The sequence below is a fragment of the Plecotus auritus genome, assembly GCF_963455305.1.
Source record: "Plecotus auritus genome assembly, chromosome: 2".
NCBI classification, from domain to species: Eukaryota; Metazoa; Chordata; class Mammalia; order Chiroptera; family Vespertilionidae; genus Plecotus; species Plecotus auritus.
Window position 1 is genome coordinate 25,504,865 of NC_137771.1, and position 16,110 is coordinate 25,520,974.

Genomic DNA, 16,110 nt, shown 5'->3' on the forward strand with positions numbered 1-16,110 from the left:
AGAGAACATCCTCTCTCCAGCTCTGCTTCTTCCATTCATTTAGGTAATTACTGGAAGGAGCCAGCTGTGGCAGACGGGCGGGCAGGCGGGTTTGTAACACCACTGAGTGGGTGCCGCCGTGAGAATGGGATGCCACGGGGAGCTGCAACCTCTTGGCTTTCTTCACGGGGAGTGGGGCCTGAGGATGGAGGGCCAGCCTCAGAGCACCGGTCCTGATCCCAGTGGGTCCAGACTGAGCTGCCGGGTCAGGATTCGGCACCTCCCAGGGACTTGACAAGCAGGATTCAGGGTGGCAGAAAGGACCCAGGGCCAGTACAGTACAGGCAGGGGGATGGAAGTGGATGGAAGCTCCGTTCAACACATTGCTCAAGATGCCTTCCCTGAGTCTCGAGCTGGGCCGGGACACCTAGACCGGCTGATCAGCCCTTGACCTCAGAGCTCACAGCCTGGGGGAGGAAACAGCAATGGGCAGGAAACAGCAATGGGCAGGGAAAAGGCTGGCATCATGGTAAACTTTCAGGACTGGGGTGCCGAGGACGGAGAGGCAGACTCTGTCTTGGGGAGGGGCATCAGAGACTTCTTGGAATATGAGACAGCAGAATGGGCCTTGGAAGTGAGTGTGACCCAGACAGAAGAGTCACCTACGGCTGGGGTATTCCCTTCTGTAAAATGGGGCCAAGGCTACTGTGGCCATCTAGGCCCCAAAGTGACATTTCATTTGTCCCCTTGCCTCTTGGTCTCTGGTAACCACCCAGGACTCATGAGGACACTCTTGAGATTTCTTTAAGGGTGTCCCAAGCACAGAGCTCTTGCCTTTGGGACCCAGGCCCTTGGTGGTTGGCCAGAGTGGGTGCCCTCGATCACTGGTTTGAGCTCTCTTTAGAGGGGTTGTGGCCCAGGCGTCCTACCCACCAGGCTTCCTGTGGGTGGTGAGTAGAACTTTTCCTCCTGGTTCCCTCCCAGCAGCCAGCTCCATTCCCCCGGCCCCAAGTGGCGGCTCCCTGGGCCGGAAACAATGTGCTTTCTCCACGCCTGGGAGTGGAAGTCAGCAGTTTGGCACCGTCTGGCTGGCAGCCTCCACCGGCTTCCTTTGGCACTTTATTGGCAAAGGCGGTGACATTTCTTTCAGTTGGGTGGGTGGAGCTGTTATGCAAACTCCCGCTCTCCTCATTCGCCAGATGAATATTCATGACTCAGGCAATCTGTACCAGCCAGACTTTCCTGAGGGCGGCAGCTTTTCTTCTCTTCCTCTCTGTCTTTTCTCTCTCCTTCTCTCCTTCCCAGCTCTTTGGAAAGCTGGAGTGCAGCTATATTTAATTTACAAATACGGAGCTATTTAGCTTGCCTTTTGAGATGCAGGCATTGGGGAGGAGGTGCTGGCAGTGGGAACAGTGGTTGAGGCATTTGGTCCTTGACCCTGGGTGTCCAGGTCTTAGAGTCAGCACCTGGGTCCCCATCCTGGGAAGCCTCCTGGATCTAGGACTCCTTTCCAGCTTGGCATCTTGGTGCCCGCCTGCCCAAAGGTGCAGCAGCTTGTGCCACCCGTTCCACACCAGCCCCTGAGGTCAACATGGAAATGCTGAGGCTTTCCTGCTCAATGCACGGGTCAGGCCCCACTCCTGCCCCTGCCTCCCAGGCCCTCCTGTTTGTCAAGGCCCACCCAGACCCTGCTCCAAGCCCTAGATCAGAGTCCAGAAGGCCCCGGGGCGTTCCCTAGACATGGCTCTCCTAGAGAAGACACCCATCCCTACTTGGGCTCCAATTCCTGGGGACAGACCGCTCCCTTTCTAGGAAGGATGGCTACATAGCCTTCTTTGTCTCTTCCCGCAGAGGTGTCGGGCACTTGGCAGAGGGGTCAGAGTTCCCAGAAGTTGCCTGGGAATTGGATCTCAGCAAGGATGTGCTCATGTATGGCTTGTGTGTGTGTGTGTGTGTATGTAAATATTTACGCACAGCTTAAGTGAGTCTGTATGCCTACATCTATGTTCAAGTGTTTGAGTGTGTGTCTGTATGTGTAAGGGCGTGAATGTGTATGTGGCGGGAAGTCTGGGAATGTCTGTATGTGCGAATGTGCCTCTCCAATGAGAGCTGCACGTGCATCTCTGGGTCTGGGGTGTTGCATGTGAGGGTGCTCGGGGCGGGGGTTGGGGGGCGCGCAGGCTGTGTGTGTGTCTGTGTGTATGTGAACGTGTATGTGTGAGGTGTAGGTATGTGTAAAGTGTACACTGTATGTGCCTCTAAGAGTCTGGGGGGAGGGGAGCAGAGAAAAAGTACGAGGGAGAGAGAGCGTTAGGGTGCAGTTCCTCCTGACCTTCATTCCCTCCCAAACCTTTTCCTCTCTTGCGAGGCAGAGGGGGACGTCCCCCACTTTCCAAGTGTTACAGATTCTATCCAAGGACGGGAACAGAAGGCTTCCCAGCACAGAGCGTCCTGAAATTACTTTGTATTCCCCCCTCCCAGTTTCATCTAAACAAAATAGCCTTAGGCTCACCCATTCTCGGTGCCCACCACTCAGCCCCAGGGGAGGGGGCAGGCAGGCCGTCTCCTGTGACCCCCTTTGAGAGCCCCTTGAGCCCGGAGCCAAGGAGCTGTCTTCCAAATCTCCTCGTTCCACGGCCCATGCTTCAGTGGCAAGAGCCAGCTGCCTCCCTGCCTGCCAGCAACTGCCAAGCTCTTCCAGAACCCACATCCAGGCCCGGCCTCATTTACAAATATGCAAATTTGCATCTTTTCTGGTATGCAAATGGAGACATGACAAATAGCTAATTAGGGTCAAAAGAAGCACTCTGAACCAATTAGTCCTAGGGTCGATTCCTCTCTGCTGGGAGGAGACTGGGTCTTCTTGCTGGCTCCCCCAAGCCCACATACTCTGGGCTGGCCTGTCGGGCTGGAGCTGTGGACTTTCAGGGAGCACTGAAATAGGGGCCAACGCTTGTATCCCAGACCTACCTCTGACTCTTAGCTGGGTGGCCCGGGACTCACTTGCTCGAGCCTCAGTCTCTTCCTCTGTGAAATGGAGCAATGATAGTGACCGTCTTAGCCCTAATCCTCTCCCCAGTGTAGTGGGGACTTGGGAGGACTGGGGTGTGAACAGCCTTTGGAAACTGTACTAAAACCCCTCAGATAGGCACATCACTGTGCTCTTCCAAAGTGCTTTCTGCCCTTGATCTACTTGAATTGTCACATCCACCCTCTGAATTAGAGGAATTAGATGTAGTGACAGGATGGCATAGGTTTCATCCTGTGTGCTGCCTGCCTCTGGTCGATTATCGATGTCTGCCTGGAGTGCTACGTTGAGAAGGATTCTGAGGCCAAGTCTGGTTTCACCAAAAAGGGGACTGTGATTGATTAGTGATTTCTGTTGTGGACAAGTGATTGGACCCTGGAAGCTCATGCGTGGAAGATGGAGCAGGAACCTGGGTCCCAGTCTTGTCTGCTCCCTTGTTTTACCCTTTTGGAGCTAGGTAGTCTAAAACAGGGGCAATAATATATATATATATATATATATATATATATATATATATATATATATATATATATATATATATATTAGAGTTATTATAAAGATAAAACAAGGGAAGGCTGGCCAATGTGCTTCTGTCATCTGGGAGATGTATATATTGAATTGACATGTCATTTGGGCAAGGATATTGTCTCATTTCCGAGACATGTGTGTGTGTCTGTGTGTATGTGAACGTGTATGTGTGAGGAGCCGGAGGCCTGCAGAGGGTGGATGACTTGGAGAAGAGGAAGCCTGCAGCCTTGCCAGGCAGGCCTGCACAGCAGCTGGGGCTGCTCTCCTCTCTGCCACTACAGGATCCTGGCCCCGTCCCGCCACCCCCTCCATGATGTCCCAAGCGGGCTGCAACAAGCCCTGCTGGCCTGCCTCCACTTCTGGGTGTAAAATTTGGCTGAGTCGGCACTTGGGAGAATGGGGCAATTGCCATCCTGGAGCCTGGGGCCTGGGCGAGGGCCAGTGGGCAGATGAAGGGATGGAGGAGGGACTGAGTCCCCGGAGCGAGCCAGAGCCAGGCAGCTGGCAGGAGTGGGGCACGAGAGGACCTGGCTTGGGGACAGCCGGCTCAGAAACGCTGAGAGCTGCAGCCTGAGGTCAGAACAGAGACCCATCGTGTTCACGATCCTGGCTGCTGGCAATGCCTGAGCATGCGGGCTGGTGTCCCTGAGCGTGCCTTTGTGTGTGTGCATGTGTCTGAGGACACATCGGGGACCGCGTGTCCCTATAAATGTGTGTATGTGCATCGCATATCAGTACAAGAATAGGTGCATCCATGTAGTTGTGCACATTTGTGTGTCAAGGCATGTCAGTGTGCACCTGCGTATGTGTGCCTGCACATGTACATGTAAGTGAACCTCTTGCAGGTACCCATCTGTCAGTATCCGTGTATGTGTGTCTGTATATTTCTGTCCGTTTCTGTGATGTCCCTTTGTACACACCTCTCAATATCTGCACAGGCATGTCCATATTGGTGCGTGTCTTACCATCTCTGTACCTGTGGACGTGGGTCCACTTCTTTCTGTTGGCACCCACACAAGCATCACTCATCACTGTACAGCATGTATATTCTTTCCAGTGCCCCTCTGTGTCATACATATCTGTAAGTCTGCCCATGTACATGCGTCAGTTAATGGCTGTGCCCATATGTGGGCGCGTTTCTGGGTGTGCATGTCTACCTGTGAGCATGGTGGTATTACTTCAGGTATTACAGCTGCATCAGGTGAGCAGGAAGGAACCTTCATGTGGCTGCAGTAGCGCTAGGTGCTCACTCCGTCTCCTGTGTGGCTGCAGCCTTCTGGAGTCTCCTGCCCCTTCGCAATGTTTGAAGGGAAGCGTTCTCTCGGTTCCCAGGCTGCTGCCCCTGACCAGGCCAGGGCGTGGTGCTTCCGGAGGAGGACCTGCCCACCTTTAGGACTTACTTACCTCTCCCTTCTCTTTCCCCTTATCTCCTCTTGTCTCCTCTTCTTTTCTTCCTTCATCCCTTTTCTCTCTCCATTCTTTCCTTCCCTTCTTGCAGCTTGCTTGAAGTGACTGGGCCCTGGGCTGCTGTGGAGGTGATAGGTGAGCCTTAGAATTTCACTTCAGCCTCTAGAGAGGGTCCCCCACTCCCATCCCCCATCCCCCATGTGGACTCAGCCTCAGAGACACACAGACTCCTGAGCTCTTTGAATTAAGATCGTTGCATCCCACACTGCATTTTATTTTATTATATTTGTTGTTGTTAATGCGCACTGGAGGATATTTTCTCCACTGATTGTCAGAGAGAGTGAAAGGGAGGGGAGAGACAGAGAACACATCGAGGTGATAGAAACACACCAATTGGTTGCCTTCCGTATGCTCTCCGACCAGGGTGGGGGATGGAGCCTGCAACCGAGGTATGTGCCTGTGACCGGAATCAAACCCACCATCCTCAGTCCGCAGGCCGACACTCTAACCACTGAGCAAAACTGGCTATGGCCTGAACGGCATTTTTATTTTATTATTGTTTTTAAAAATAATTCTTTATTGCCCTCACTGGTTTGGCTCAGTGGATAGAGCGTCGGCCTGCGGACTGAAGGGTCCCAGGTTCGATTCCGGTCAAGGGCATGTACCTTGGTTGCGGGCACATCCCCAGTGGGGAGGGTGCAGGATGCAGCTGATGGATGTTTCTCTCTCATCGATGTTTCTAGCTCTCTATCCCTCTCCCTTCCTCTCTGTAAAAAATCAATAAAATATATTAAAAAAATAATACTTTATCGTTGAAAGTATTACATATGTCCCCCTTTCCCCCCCATTGATCCCCTCCAGCCGCCCCTGTCCTCTGCCCCACGCCTTCACCACCCTATTGTCTGTGGGTTATGCATATATGCATACAAGGTCTTTAGTTGATTACTCCCCCTCTCCCCGCGCCCCCCCCCACCCCCGCCCCGCGCGCCTTCCCTCCACTGAACTGCATTTTAAAAAATTGCCCCAGAAGTGGTGTGGAGCCAGAACCCCTGACTTTTTGTCCTTCCTTTGAGGAGTCCCCTCTAAGCCTTCCTATGGGGCTGGTCCAGGACAGCCACCCGCTGCAGGAAGACCTGCTGGCTCAGACTCAGCACCTCTGCCCCAGCTCAACTGTTTGTCTGTCGACATCTCTTCTTCCGTTACCGGACCTTTCCTGGTATTTGACTTGGGGCTCCCCTTCCTCCTCTCTGTGCTCAGATGCCAGCCTTCCCTGGCTGGACCTCTCTGCTCAGACACCCAGGTCGCTCCCAGGCAGCCTCATCCTGGATAGTGTCCTCCTGGCTGGTTGTAAATGTCTCTTCTATTCCACCTTGCAGGGCTGGGTCAGAGTCACCCCTGCCTGCCCAGGCAGGGTCCCTGGCCAGGGCCTGGCCCACAGCAGTGTTGGAACAGAAGTGCCGATGGTAAGAAACAAGGTCTCTTGCTCATATATTCAATTATTCTTCCTTCTCCTTATAGTTTTCTCCATTCACTGATGATTTTGGATGAAATGTAAAACAAAAAGAATGATTAAAAATTGGAAACTGTATAAATGAAAATAAAAACACTTAGCACCAATAAGTATCATTTGAGCTTTAATATAAGGAGAAAGCAGGTTAAGATGACATTTTATGGACAATTCCAAATTAGCATGAAGTTCTCGGCTGGTCGTGTGCTGGCTTTGTTCCCCTCTCTTGGGGTCTTCGGCTGGACGCTCTCCCTGTTGGAATCCTGACAGGCAGGCACAGAGACGGGCTGTGAAAAACGTGGGCTTCAGGCTTGGATAAGCCTGGGATGAATCTCTCTCTTCCTGGCTGTGTGACCTTCCTGAACTCAGTTTTCTTTTCTGTACAGCAGGGATAAACGACCTACTTCATAAGGCTGTTGTAAGGATGAGAGAAAATGGTGCATAGGGCCAGGGGCAATGCCTGGTGTGTGTCATTCCAGCCTCAGAATATACCCAGAACCCAACTACTTCCCTCCACCTCCACTGCCATGGCCGAGCACCATCATCTGCCCTCCATTCCCCAGTGGCCTGTTCTCTACACGGCAGCCACAGTGATTCTATTGACATTCAAGTCACATCACATCACTTGTCTGTACAAAACCACCAATGGTTCTCATCTCACCCGGAGTAGAAGCCAAGGTCATCACAGTGGCACCAGGCCTCACAAGATCAACCTCCCCACCTGTCACTCACTGTCTCTGCTATTCTTCCCTATCTCACTTCCCTCTAACCACACTACCCTCCTGCTCTTCCCCAAACATGTCAGCTGCATTTCTGCCTCAGGACCTTTGCATGTGCTCTGTCCTTTACTGGAATGCCCTTCTCCCAGATATCTTTTTAAAAAAATATATTTTATTGATTTTTTACAGAGAGGAAGGGAGAGCGATAGAGTTAGAAACGTCGATGAGAGAGAAACATTGATCAGCTGCCTCCTGCACATCCCCAGTATCCCCTACTGGGGATGTGCCTGCAACCAAGGCACATGCCCTTGACCGGAGTCGAACCTGGGACCCTTCAGTCCGCAGGCCGATGCTCTATCCACTGAGCCAAACCGGTTAGGGCTCTCCCAGATATCTTTATGGTTCCCTCCTCATTCCCTTCAGGTCTTTACTAAATGTCACCTTCTCTGTGAGGACCTCCCCGTGCTTCCTGCCTTATTTTTATCTGTGGCACTTAGCACCCTCTAGTAGACCATACTGCATTTTTACTTCTTTATTTTCTATGTTGCTTGTCTCTCCCCAGGAGAATGTAAGCTCTTTGAGAGCAGGGATTTTTGTCTTTGTTTCTACCATCTGGAATAACGCCTAACAAATCATGGGCACTCAATAAATATTTGTTGAATCAATGAACTGTTCATCGTTTTGGAGAGTACCAAAGCTCAGGAGTGGCTGTCTACCAACCCCGGCAATCAAAGGTTATCACTAGCTCCCGCACATCTGGAGGGTCGGGGTCAGGGGCAGGCGTTTGTGCATATCTTTGCAGGGTCCTGGGGTGGAGGGGCGGCCATGTCCCACCATGCCCAGGAGGTGGAGTTTGGACCTTTGCATGGGAGCCACAGGGAAGGAGATGGCTGGGCTGCCTGGGGGAAGGGGTGAGCACCCCATCCCTGGAGGTGATGAGCTGGAGGCCCATCTTTGAGGGATTCTGGGTGAGGGTGGTATGGGTGATTGCTGCTGCGGGGAGAGGATTGGGATTGATTTAACTCAAGGTCCTTCCGGAGGTGGATCTAGGAGGTACCCATGACTGTTGGATCTATCTCCTTCACCAGCTCCTAAGCCACCCTGGGAATGAGAGAATGGTCACACTCTGCTGACCTCTGCTTGCCTGGCCTGTGCAAGGAATTTGCCTCAGAATCAACAATTGGTCTTGGTCTTTTGAAGACATTGGGCTTTGGGATGGGGAAACCTCTTGCTATTCTGAGTCTGTCCCACAGAACCATTCCTGGGGGTGGGGGATTGTAAACCCAGCTCCCCCAGCTGTCCAAGCCTAGGATGGGGTCCCTCTCTCTTATCTCTGTGGCACCATCATCCCCTCCACCCCACCCCAACCTCACAGCTTCAAGGCCCTCAACAGAGCCCAAGACAGTTTTGGAAATTTTCTGGGCCCAACCTCCTGTGGTGTGGATGGGGAAACCGAGGCCCAGAGGGCAAGGGCTTGGCCCAAGCCACAGAACCTCTGGGTGGCAGAGCTGGTTCTGGAATCTCAGTGCCCTACCTCTTCCCACTGCTGAGCAGAGGCGGTCCAAGCGGGGAGAGGCTGCAGGAGGAAGACAGCTTGGGTCCCCTTTGACAAACACATCATGCTTCCCACCTAAACCACCTCCGTGGGTGGGAGCGGGGACTGGTCTATTAGTTTTCTCCTGCTGTCCCCCGAGGGTGCATGTGTCTATTTTGCATTTTTTCCAGGCTGTAGTTAGACAACTCCTGGTCCTGGGGGGAGCGCAGCAAAGAGAAAATGTCAGGGCGACACGCCGCCAAGATAACATTAGCGAAATATCAAGTCCTTTATGATGTCAGGAGGGATTCCTTCCCGCTGCCGAAGCCGCCTAATGACATCATAAAATAGGCCTGCAGCAGCCGAGGTCCCCCTGAGTCATCAATCAGGCCTGTCTGGGGAGGGACCCAGCACTCGGGCTGGGGTGTAGGGTGGGGCGCAGGATTTTAAACTCAAAGGAGGCCCCAACACAGCAGCACTGTGATGAGCTGAGGGGCACAAGACAGCCACAGACCCCAGAAAAGGGGCACCTGAAGGCAGTGCCCCTTTGTGGCCAGCCTGGGTGCCAGGGGCAGGCAGGGCTCCTCCGAGATCCCCCTCTGAGATCTGGAGGCTGAGCTGGCCTGGTGGATATAATAATGGCTCCCTGGGAGGCCTGTGCTGAGTGAGAGGAGCGGGGGGGGGGGGGGGGGGGGGGGGGGGGGGGGGGGGGCTAAGCTCAGGCTTCCTGTTTTTGATATTGTCAGGGAGAGACCTGGGTCCCTTTGCCTGGAGCAACAGGACCAAGAGTCACACGTGGAGACAGATGGAGGAGGTCTCTGAGTCCTTTGCAGCCGCTGTGTGCTCCTGCAGGTGTGGGGTGTTTGTGTGTGTGTCCATCTATCTGTATACACCTGTGGGTGTGTGCAACAAATGGGCCGTCCATGTCTGGTTTGCCTGGGTGTGCACACTCATGCCTGCAGCCTACGCCTGCCTGCCCACCTCCGTGTGTGTCTGAGGCTCGGTCTTTGTGCCTCTGTGGGTGTCCATGTGCTTGCGCTCATGTGTGCCAAATGTCTGCAGATGTGGGCAAGGAGCGTGGGAGGGAATAGGAAGACTGATGAGAGAGGGGAGCCCAGAGGGTGAGTGGGGACATGGGCTGTATGTGTATCAAGCACTTCTCACTACCGTGGGTTGAGCACTTTGTGTGTTAGACTCACCCAGGGAGCTAGTAAACCCACCCATGCTCCAGTCTCACCTCAGATCCGTTAAATCAGAATCTCTGCATTCGGGGCCCAGGTACTGGTATTTTTTAAAGGTCCCCAGGTGATTCTAAGTGCAGCTAGAGTGGAGAACCAGGGTGTCAGGCTCTGCTGTTCCAAGTGTAGTATGTGGACCAGCACCATCGGCCTCACCTGGGAGCTTTTAGGAAATACAGACGACCAGGCCCCCCCTAGACCTCCTGAACCATAATCTACACCCCCTTCCATGATCTGTACTTTGAGAGGATTCCCAGGTGTTGCACATCTGGTAAAGATGGAGGAGTAAAGCAGTGCTTTTGGCTGCTCCAGATCTGAGTTTCTGATTCAGTAGGTCTGGGTGAGGCCTAAGCATATGCTTTTCTAACAGGTTCCCAGGTGATACTGATGCTGATCCGGGGACCACACATTGAGAACCACTGGCTTACTCTGGTATATGAAGGAGGCAGATGGGGAGGGCAGCGGGTGTGTTGGGGTATGAAGATGGGATGGGAGGGGAGAGGATGTCTCAGCCACCCAACCGTATGGCCTGCCATAATCCTCCGGCCTCCATTTCCTTCACTCAGAGACCAGTCTAGGGATGAGGGTAGTAAAGGGACTAAGAAACATCAGTTAGTCTCCCTAAAGCTGCTGGCATTTGTTCCCTTTTCTGGTCCCTAGGGAGCCTGGCCCCCCTCCCCCATTCTGTTACAAAGAAGGACCCAGGGCTGAACACTGTTCTGGTTTCGGGGAACCCCAGGCCCAGGAAGGATCAGGCTTTCTCGTCAAAATGCTCACGTACCTTCTTGGGGATCCAGTGGGGACTCAAGAATCAGGGCACCCGTATATTCGTTTGCCTGGAACAATCTCAGTGTATGATTTGCATCCTTTCATTCTCAAAAGTTTGCGTGATAAATCGTATGGTCCCTGATAATGACTCCTGGAATTACTGAGGTTTGGTTACAGTGGAGGTGAGGAGGCCCAGAGGGTGGGGTGGGAGGTGACTAAGTGAGTTCCCAAGGGGAAAGCCCGTTGGGAACCTGCTCCCTCTCCCACCCCCCAGGCTCCCTCCTCCTGGCCTGGCTCCCTGGGGGAAGAGGGGGAGGAGGAACTTCCCAGGACACCCAGCCTGATGGAGGTGCTATACTGGGGAGCAGACGTCTCTCTCATGGGGTAGCCAGCCTCCTCTGTCTGTCTGTCCACCTGGTGGGTGGCAGGAGCCTCAGACAGGCAGGCCAGGCTCGGCTGTAGCCCTGTCTTGCCTCTGGCCTGATCTGCAATATCAGCACCTCTTTTACCTGCATCTCTGAGGAGTAACCTGAGGGCTGGGGGAGGAGATAGAGATCAGCGGAATACCAGAGGTGTGAGGCAGGCATGACCTCACCCAGGGTGTGCCTGCTCTCTGAGCCCTGCCAGGCCACCCTCCCTGCCCACTCCCAGGCACCCCAGGCCGCCTCAGACAACAAGCTTCAGCCAGCCATGGCAGGGGCGTCCCTACGCGCTGGGCTGGGTCCCAGCCAGGGTTCAGGCCAGGAACTGGTGCTTCTTCTGGGAGCAGCCTGTAGGCTGCCTGGGGGTGAATGATGGGGTATCTTTAAGGGGATCCCAGCTCTTCTCTGGTCCTCGGGGGCTGGGGTATTTGGAGGAGCAGCAGGGAGGGAGGGCTGGGGCTGGGGAGAACAGTTCAGAATGAAATTGAGTGCTAGACTCAATTGTGGTCCAGAATGAAGGAAAGTTGTGACTGCCGAGTGACCAAGGGCGCGTGGACACCTGTCAGCTTGGGTGGGAGGTGGACATCCGGAAGAGGTAGGTCCAGCAGAGGCACCTACCGTGTGTCAGGCCACGTGTTAGCAAGAGCTGATTTGGAAATCAAAGCCAGAAAAGCCTAGAAGAGACTCTGGGAAGTATTCACTGAACCAAATACATCAAAACACCTCTTGGTAACTTCAGATGGAGCCCATCGTGGTGAGAAAGAGGCTGTCAATGTCAAGTGGTTGACTGTGGGCTCAGGGGGTGGCACCCCGGGAGCTATGAGCATCCTGAAAATCCCAGGACCGGGTCTCTAGGAGACAGTCCCCCTTCCCCTTGAGTGGCTAGAGCAGGAAGTGAGCTCAGCAGCAGTAGTGGCCCCTGGCCCTGAGCCTGCTGGCTGGGGGCTGCCCTTGGACCCTTCCCCTGTCCCAGTTCTGCCCTGTCCCTCAGTGGTTCCCACTTAAGCCTGCAAACATGTTCAAGTCCTTCCCACACACGCTCATCATCCCACTTGGTCTACAACCGCACCCACTCCCGGTCTTCTGACACTTGTGCCCACCACCTCCATGCACATCAATCACCGGGAGCCCAGGGGACCTCACCCAGGAGTGTTGCACAAACAGCCACTTGAGACACCTTTGTGTAATAAATGAATAGGTCCATCTGTGAGCTGCTGGCCTTTTCTGGCCATGCTCTGCTTCTGTGGGCTCAAGAGGACCAAACCCAGCAGGGCAGACAGCATTTGCCCCCTTGCCAAGGCCACAGACCCGCTCGCCATAGCACCTCCTGGTGGCTGCCTTTCCCTGCCTGGTGAATCCAAGCTGCGCCAGAGCCCCCTTTCCTCCCTGTGCCCACACAGGACATGGTTGCATTGCAGGGCATGTTTTCTGAGTGTTTTATTCAGGTCAGCAGATGTTTCCTGGGCCTTCCATGGGCCTGGCCCTCTGCTCAACTCTGGGGCCCGGAGACAAGGAGAATAACTCACCACTTTCAAAGGACCTCTGTGGCTGAGCAAGATCATCAGGCTGGCTCCCACTCTGCCCTGGAATTCCACCCTCCTGGACCCTTCCCCACCTGCTCACTCTCCCACCCGCCCTCACACGCTTTTATCTGCCAGGTGCCAGCCACCCACCTCCTCCTTGTTCTCGTCCACTCCCTTGTTTTCCTCCTTCACACTCGCTTTGGATGGATGACACCTGACATTGCCTGGCCATGTCCTCTTGGTTTGGGGGCAGCTCCAGGAGTGTGTGCAGAGGCTCACATTCCTCCCTGGCATCTCCCATCCCTCACTGTTTAGCTGTGGCTCTCGGGAGATGCAGAGCCAGGTGGAACCCAGGGGTGGGGTGAAGGTTGTCCCCACTGGGTTCTGGGTAAGGCTGTTGGCTTCTTGGAGACTTGAAGCATGGTGGGGAGTGGACACAGGAAAGAGAGGGAGAGAGAGAGAAGAAGGGTGGTGGGAGGGGAGGGGAGGAAAGAAGAGGGAAGGGGAAGGGAGAGGAAGGGAAGGGAATAGAGGAAATGAGAGAGGGAGGGAGGGAAGGAGGGAAGGAAAGAGAGAGAGAGAGAAACTAAGGTACAGAAACTGAGAAAAGTAATTGAGACAAATTGACCAACAGAAAGAAATTCTGACCCAACCACAGGCACGTCTAAAGCCCACGCCACCCTCTTTTCTTCAGGGTGGATTTGGTCTGTCTCAGTCCAGGACTGCAGAGCCCTGGCATGGTCCCAGAAAAGGGGGCCTGGGCTCATGCCCTGGACTCTCCCTGGCCTCAGCTCCCCTCCCGATGAGATGGGTTGGGGAGCGCCCTCGGGAGGAGGAGACCCTGGACAGTGGCAGTGAGGCTCAGTGCAGAGTGGTCCAGTGCAGGAACCCTCCCGTCTCCCCTCTACGCCCCCTGCCTTGCTCTGGGCTAGACACCCTCTGCTCAAGCCTTCAGGGAGCTTCGTCAGAGACGGAGAATCAGCTTTGCTGGAAAATTTCGCAAATTCCCAGCAGCCTCTGGCCCCACCTCGTGTGGGCGGTCTTCAGCCTTTTCTCAGATGCTGGATCCCAGCCTCCCTTCTTCCCCCACCCCTGGTGCCAGCTGGCATCCTAGGAGCCCCCTTCCTTGTGAGGGTGCCTGCGGTGGGAGTAGGGGCTCAAGATAAAGAGCCCGATCTCTCCTCCTTCCCAGCAGAACTGCCAAAAGCTCCTGGCTGGTTCCGATCAGACCCAACCCCCTCTGCAAGCCTTCCTAGGTGCCCCTTTGCCTCGGCCTGGGGGACCCCTCCCCAGCCCTAGCCAGGACTGAGGAGTCCTGCCGAGAGCCACGAGTAGTTTGGAGAACTCAACAAGGGATGGTGGCAGGAGCAGCAAGTCCCTCTTTATCCCTTTCTCTGTAGCATGCGCCTGCCCCAGGACAGAGGGGCCTTGGCAGCCACCAGCCTGGTTATCTGATCTGGGGGCTGATGGGGCTTCTAATGGAAAACAATATGGTAATTTCAGAATGTTCCTGATTAGATGAAAATGATATTGCATCAAAGTTACTTCCTTAATTTATTCAGAAAATAACAAGAGAAAATGTTCTCCTTAGATCCTTAATTAAAGCAGGGCTTCCACCGCGTAGGCCAAGTGGGTGCTGAGCTCCAGGTGTGGGGACAAAGGCCACTCCTGGCGGAGTCCCCCAGGGGCGGCCTGGTCAGGTCTTCCCCATGGGCTGTGTGCTCTGCCTGGGGAGCGAGGCGGAGACCAGGCTCCTCCTGCTGCAGGTGCGGGGAGTGGGGGGGAGGGGGGGCAGCCATCGTGGAATCATTCCAGTCCCTATTTTCTCCAACGTCACCCTGTGAGTCCTCAGTGAGCCGAAGCCACAGGGACGCAGCAAATGGGGGTGGCAGAGCTGGGCACCCAGGGTGTCTTCAAGACCCAGAACAGCCCGTGAGCTGGGAGATGCTGGGAGGTCAGTTCTGACCTGCACTGGGGTCAGCTTGGGAAGGTGACACACCAAGAAGGGTTAATTGAGGGGGGTTTGGACTTGAGAGGGAGAGACAGAAAGCACAGAGGGCGGTGAAGCATCTGACATCAGTGTAGGAAGAAGGAAGCTGTGGCTACTCTTAGCTGAAGGGCAAGAGAAGGAGGGACAGAGGGGCCACTTGGCACAGTGCCAGAAGCAGTGAGTTAGAAAGAAGCGGGGACACAGTCCTCTTTCCTTCCCCGCTGGGCACCGCCTGCTGGTGCTGCACAGTAGCTGGGCGGGGCTGGAAGCTGGTGGGTGGGGGAGCCTGGGTGATCCCCTCCACAATGGTGGGGCTCCTGGGGCACAGGGCAGGGCAGGAAGTGGATCTGGGATGGCACATGGAGAGTGGCTAGCGCAGCTCCAAGCTGCTGAACAACTTGCATGGATGCTTCAGGATTTTTCTAGCACATTCTTATTCATTTTCCTTGCCACTCTCCATAACAGCCACAAGTACAGATTCTTGTCTTCAGGAGGAAACAGGCTCAGAGAAGCGGAGCGATGTCCCGGAAATCTCAGTAGGGAGGTTATGGATTTGATTTCAGTTCTCCCTCGGTCCAAATCTCCCCCTCCCCCCTGAAATAGAGGTTTGGATGCATACAAGTGTCAGCCCGAGCTGGGTGTTCGGAGAGGTCCCGTGAGGCTGAGGGAAGTTCAGTCTGCCACTCACAAATGAAGACCTGGAGGGGCCTTCGGCACTTTGCAGAGCAGACCACAAGAAAGACCCAGGAAACAGACATTTCTCATTCTGGAGGGGCCTCCTGCCCCCAGGATCTGGCGTGGAGGGCTGGCTGGGGTCTGCTGGAGCAGGAGCTGGACAGGCAGGCATCACTGCTGTGTTGAGATCCTTTGGGGAAAAAACACCTCATCCTGCCAGGGACCATCCCCACTTGCCTACCAGCCTGCTGGTCACACTGCGTCAGCCTCACTCCTCTTTTCCCTGGGCACTGGCACCCCGAACCAGCAGCATGGGGCCAGGTTCTAGTGGGGGGTCCGGTGTGCCTAGTCCTCTGGACAGTGGGAGGAACCCGAGAAGGACCTTGGGGAGCTCCTGACTCTGGATTCTGATGTGGCAAAGGGGCAGAGAGGTCGAGCTCAGGGCCCGGACTCTGTGGCTGCAGAGGACCTCAGGGGGAGAGAAGAGTTTTGAGGGTGGGAGGCTGGTGTGAGCATGAGGGTGCTAGTAGGCGTGTGTGTGTGTGTGTGTGTGTGTGTGTGTGTGTGCATCCTCATGCATCCTCATATACAAATCTGGGTATAGACGTGTGTGGGAATGTGGGGGAGACCTCCATCCTGTAGCATGGATGGTGGGGTTCCCGAGAAGGTTTCACACAGGAGAGTGGTGTGGTCACCCTGTAAGGCCCAATCTGGCTGCAGCGTGAACTGGAGAGAGACCGGAGGCAGGGAGGCCGGTGAGCAGAGGGATGAAATGACTGTAAAGGTGCCCCT